Consider the following 6,000-nt stretch of genomic DNA (forward strand, 5'->3'; position numbering starts at 1 on the left):
TCTCCAGCCCCAAGGAGCGGCCACCATTGCTCCAGGGACCCATCCAGCTCAAAACCCACATGTTGGTTTCAATGTCTCACCTTGGAATTTTGTTTTAAATGGATACAGAGATGACAAAGGAAATGACAGAAGTGGGGGGGCCAGGGAGGCAGGGCCTGGCTTCGTGCTGGGGCATCGTGTCATCAGCGCCCTCCTGTGGCAAGGGGAAGTCGAGATGAAAGAGTGCCCTGGGAAGGTCAAGGCCAGCTGGTGGCTCTCATGACAGGAAGTCCCAGAGGGCAAAGGTGTCTTTGCTGGATAAACACACAGAGGGCCACTCTGTGAGGATGCAGGACAGAGTGGAGGGAAGGACAGGGCAGGGACAGGTGAGCCGGGTGGGCTGCGGGGCCGCTTTGGCCACCTGGTTTTCTCACAGCATCTGACTGTCTGGGTTGCTCATTCCCTGGAATTGTTGTCCCTTGGTTCTTTCCCTCTTTCTACTTTTTTTCTTTCCTCCCTCCCTCCCTCCCGCCCTTCCTTCCTTCCTGTACTGGGGATTTAACCAAGGAGTGCTTTACCCACTGACCTATATTTCTAGGTCTTTTCATCTGTCATTCTGACGCAGGATCTCACAAAATTTCTAAAGCTGACCTTGAATTCGCAATCCTCTGCCTCAGCTCCCCGAGTCACTGGGATTCCGGGCATGTGCCACCGCACGTGGCTCTCCCTGGGGTTTGGAGACACTACTGCTGACCCACCCCACCTTATTTTCATGTTCCTCACCCGCCACCTACACAACAGCCTTTTTAGGGGTCCTATATTTCTGCCTCCCCAATAATCCCAATTGAGGGCCCCCTCCACATGGATGACCCCCCAAACTCCTCTTTGGGCTCAGCTCACCTCGGCGGCACACTGGCCTCTGCCTGCTTAGCAGCCACATGCTGGTCTAAACCAAGCTCTATCCCCAGCTCCTCCTGGGTTTCCGTCCAGCAAACTGGCAAACCTAAGGAGCTGGAGGTATCCTCCAATCTTTTCCCCTCCTTATCCTTGTGGCCAGTTAGTTAATGAATGTCCAGCTTTGGCTTCCATTTCTCTTTCCCCATCCCCAGACTCTGTCTCCTTGTCTTCCTTCCTAGTTTCCCAGCTGCAGCATGGAAAGCCTTGGGGGTATGGGGAGCAATGAATCAGCCAGTCCCCCAGCGGCCTACCACTGGGGCAGAGATCAGCCAAGAAGGCAGAGGACAGCAGGGCATGGAGGCGCGTACCTGTAACCCAGCTTCTCAGGAGGCTGAGGAGGAAGCTTGCAAGTTTAAGACCAGCCTGGGCGAATTAACAAAATAAAAAGAGCTGGGGATGTATCTCAGTGGTGGAGAGCTTGCCTAGCATGTGTGAGGCCCTGGATTAAAAAAAGAAGAAGAAGAAGAAGAAGGTGTGATGAGAACAGAACACAAAGCACAAAGAGGAAAGAAGTGAGCCTTGGCAAACGCTAGGGGGTTCAGAAGAGTACACACCTCAGACGACAAGAGCCTCAGGGAAGGCTGGCCAATAGTGGGCCTTGAGGGGAGCAAGACGGGGTGCACAGGTGACATGTGCAGAGAGAATGGGAGCCGAGGACTATAGACCTGCAAGTGGGGAGGTCAGGGCTGTGGGACTGTAGAGCAGGGCACTCAGTGGGGGAAAGTGGAGGAGGAGGAGCAAGACTGGGGAGAACAGAGGAGCCTCATATTTAGTAAGGATGCTGCAGGCAGTTTATGCAGAGGAGGGACATGCTCCTGCCTGTGTTTCAGGCAGGTGGCCCGCCAAAGTTTGAGGGGAACAGGAGGCGGCCACAGAGTGAAGGCTGTTGCCTGGCTTGAGATGGAAGCCACGAGGGCCAGGATGCTAAGGAAATGGAACCAAAAGCTAAAAAAGATTCAAACAGCTGACTGCAAGGCACAGAAATGCAAATTATAGCAACAAGATATCACATGACATCTATTAGACCCGCAAAGACTAGAAAGTTGGATCATGCCAGGTGTGGGGAGGGTGAGCTCTCCAGGGCCTGCTGGTGGAGGCCGCCTCTGGGAAATCCAGCAGTTCTGAGTTAAAGAGGGCTTGGGAGGGAGCTGAGTGGGTGGGCTGGGCAATGTGGAAAAGAAACCTGTGGGCAGTCTCCAATTTTTCTTCTGGGTGCCTGAATATAGCAAGAACAGGGCCTGAACCAAGGGTCAGGCAGTTTCAGGAGAATGGAGGGGCAAGATGATCAGACAAGGACACACGACTCTCCTTCCAGCTTCTGTATGGCATTTTGCAGACAAGTTTCTTTGTCTTTTTTACCCTTGCAGTGCTGGGGATGGAACCCCTGGCCTCGTGTATGCTAGGCAAGTGCTCTGTCACTGAGCTGCATCCTTAGCTCACAAATGGGTTTCTGGAGACTAAAATCAATTAATGTTAAGGTGATGGACAGTGGTCAGCAGATTCACCAAAGCATAGATTCCCGTAGACACTTGGTTCCATTTCCAAAATAATTTGGCTTAAGGGTGCTCTTGGTCACATCTTCCAAGGGTGGAGAACTTGGCCTCAGAGAGACAGAGGAGGCTGGGCTGTGTTAGGCTGCTGGCTCCCATCCAGGTGCTGACCACCATCTGGGGAAGTGACATCACCCTGCACCACAGAGGAGCTTCGTGAATCTCTGTCTGAGGAATGCCTGTCTGAGCTATAGACGTGGCCCAAGTCGTTCAGAGTCCGCTGGCAGGGTGAGAGGGACAAATATATGCCTAGCAGATGTTTCTTTCAATTACACTTTTCCCAAAAAATGTAACTCTGGATTAAATTAAAATAATTTCTCTCTCTGTCATGTGATGCTGAGAAAACAGCCTGCTCGGATCAAGGTGAGCTAGACGAGTGGGAGGCTCTGAGTGTGCCATGTACCCCAGGGTCTTCATGTCCTGTCTCCTTACTGGGTGCTCCAGTCTGGTCCAAGAGTCGAGTTTTTGATGGGTTTTGGTCTGGAATCAGTGCAGCCCCCCACTTCCTCAATGCTTGGCATTTGGTGAATCATTTTTTTTCACGTGTATAACAAGGTTGGTTGAACCCTGGTATTATCTGGGAGAGTTAAAGACAACAGTAGGAGCTGGAGGGCAGCTCAGTGGGGGAGAGCCTGCCTAATGTGCACAAGGTCCTACTTTCAGTCCCTAACACTAGAAAAAATTAAAAGTTAAGCTTTAGCTGGGCGTGGTGGTACACACCAAGCTCCCAGGAGCTGGAGCCAGCCTGGGCCATATGAGGAGACCTCTATTTCAAAAAAGCAAAACAAAACAAAGTCCAGCAAAAACCAACCGAGGTGCTTGGGCCCCATGTTCTGATGTTCTGATTAATTTCCTTGGGACATGGAGGGGAACCTAGATATCAGCTTAAAACAAACAAACAAATCAAACCAAACCAAACCACTCAAGTCCCAAACCAAACACTCCCAGTGATTCTAACATGGCCAGGGCTGAGAACCCAGGGCTTGATTTTGCCTCAGGCACTGGTCAGGTCAGGGTCTCACAGTGGCAATTTGCACCTTCCTCAGGTCCCTCAGGCGATGCTGGCCTTGTCACACCCATCGGTATGACACTACCTGAATGCGTGATGAAACAAGCCACGCATAAAAATGTCCATAGGTGTTCTTTTTCTTTCTTGTTGATGTTTTTAATCTTATCATCTTCGGTGCTCTCGGTGGTTTGCATTTTTGGAGACGCTACAGCTGGGTGCCCCCTGCCCTCTTTTCTTGCTGTATAAGGGAGGTTAAGTCATCTGGAAACATCATGGGAATCCCTTCCGGACACTTCACTGTTTGTAGTCCAGGGATTTCCTGGTACTTACCAGCCTCGGAACCCTGGGCAGGCCTCTAAGCTCTCTGTGCCTCAGTTTCCTCACCATATTATTCATCACCTAACAGTTTGCACCTGGCTCAGATCAAACTCCTGTCTTCATGTGAGGTACCCAGGATGATGGATATGCTAAATTCCCAACCAATGATCTCTTGCAGTGTTAGCGTTACTCTTTGAGTCCTGTGCTGCATGACGTTCTGGTCAACAGTAGAACACATATTCAATGGTGGTCCCCTGGGATTATAACAGCTGAACAATTCCTATTGACTAATGATACTGCAGCTGTCCTAGCGTCAGAAGACGTCACTTACCTGTTCGTGGTGATGCAGGGTTAAACTGACCGACTGCTCTGGCAGTCACATAAAGAGAGAGCACATACAATTATGGACAGTACATCATATTGGATTATGATAATGACTATGTTTCTGGCTTATGTATGTACTATACTACATTTTTATCATTATTTTAAAGCTTTCTCTTATAAAAAGACAAAAACAAAAAACAACTTTACTGTTAGGCAGCCCCCACATCTCCTGTATGTCACTCTCTTGGTTACATCAGGAGGCCAGGAGGAGTGATTGACCTGTACCACTTAGGTTTGCATAAGAACAACTCTTGATGTTCTCAGGATGACATGGAAAAACATGATAAAATTGTCCACTCATGCATTTCTCAGAATGTGTCCCCGAGGTGAAGTGATGCAAGACTGTATTTATAGAGAACTGTGGGTGTGGGTGGATATTAGGCACACACTGGCCAATTGCGTGACCATCATTTTTCCTGCTCCTCTTGGTTTGTTTCTGTAAGAATGTGAAAAATACTGTTTACATATCAAAATTATATTCTTTGGGAGGACTGGAAATGCAATTTATAAAATATTTCACTGCTAATAGCCGGTATTGGAAAAAACGGATGGTGCTGTCAACGATGAGAGCAGCTGGGTGCGGTGGCACATACCTGTAATCCTAGCCGATCGGGAGGCTGAGATAGAAGAATCATGTGTTCAAAGCCATCCTCAGCAATGGTGAGGAGCTAAGCAACTCAGGGAGATCCTGTCTCCAAATAAAATACAAAATAGGGCTGGGGATGTGGTTCATTGGTCAAGTGCCCCTGAGTTCAATCCCCGGTACAAAAAAAAAAAAAAAAGATGAGAGCATCTAGCACAAGTCCAACCATGGCTTCTTTCACTTTTTCTGCTTTATTTTTCCACACGGTCATCTACAGGTTTTTCCAATCTCCAACCTGCAAATGTTCTGATTAGGTCTCAGAACGCCCCCTAGCGGCCCAGTGGAAGTACTGCTTTCCACAGTAACAGGGACTTCTCCATCTCTCCTAAAAACCTTTCCAAAGATAAATGGCCACACGCTTTTGCCCACTCCTGCTGTAAGCAGCACAGAAAACACTTGAGAGACAGTTAAACTGACCCGCCATTCTTTCCCTCCATACTCCTGGGACTTTGGTATAAATGTTAATCACACCTGCTGGCTTTTGTTTTTGCACTTGGACCCAGAGTTGGGCAGTTTTGTGCAGTCGATCACTGTGCCCAGCAGAGGCCTGCCCCATGTGCCCCTGAGGTTGAGAAGGTTGCAAGGCGGGGTAAGTCCCAGGACAGAATTCCACTCACACGAGAGTCACCTGTGGTCCTCCCAGGCCAAGGTGGTACATACCTCCTCCTACCCATGAGATGTGACTTTTCAAGAGATGAGAGGGGACCTCTGGGTTAGACTTGGAGGCTGAATGGAAGGATCTGTATTCAATTCCTGGACTGATTTTATTTATTTTTTGCTCTGAAGTCTGTGTGTAAGCCACTGGTTTGTGGTGTGTGATATTGTTTTGACATCTGTGAAACCAGCAGACGCCTGGAATCTTAAAAACTAGATCTATGAAATTGGCGTATCCTGATACATGGCAAGCCAAGAGCCCCAGGGCATTTGTGATAAGTATTATTAAATCCAGTGAATTCACCCACAAACATGTCCCATATTTAATTTGAAATGTTAGAACTCATTCATACAAAATTTCATTTTCTAATTTCTATACTCTCTAAAACAGAGTTCTAAACCAGGGAAAAATAAAAATATCTCCTGAACAGCCAAAATAAGCTTCCAGTGCCTTAAATGAAAGCTCATGCTTTTACTCCAAACCCCCCTCCCCTCAGAATCTGCTC

The sequence above is a fragment of the Marmota monax genome, unplaced genomic scaffold (assembly GCF_021218885.2).
Source record: "Marmota monax isolate L192 unplaced genomic scaffold, Marmota_monax_Labrador192_F-V1.1 WCK01_AAM20220418_F8-fsc00052, whole genome shotgun sequence".
Classification (NCBI taxonomy): domain Eukaryota; kingdom Metazoa; phylum Chordata; class Mammalia; order Rodentia; family Sciuridae; genus Marmota; species Marmota monax.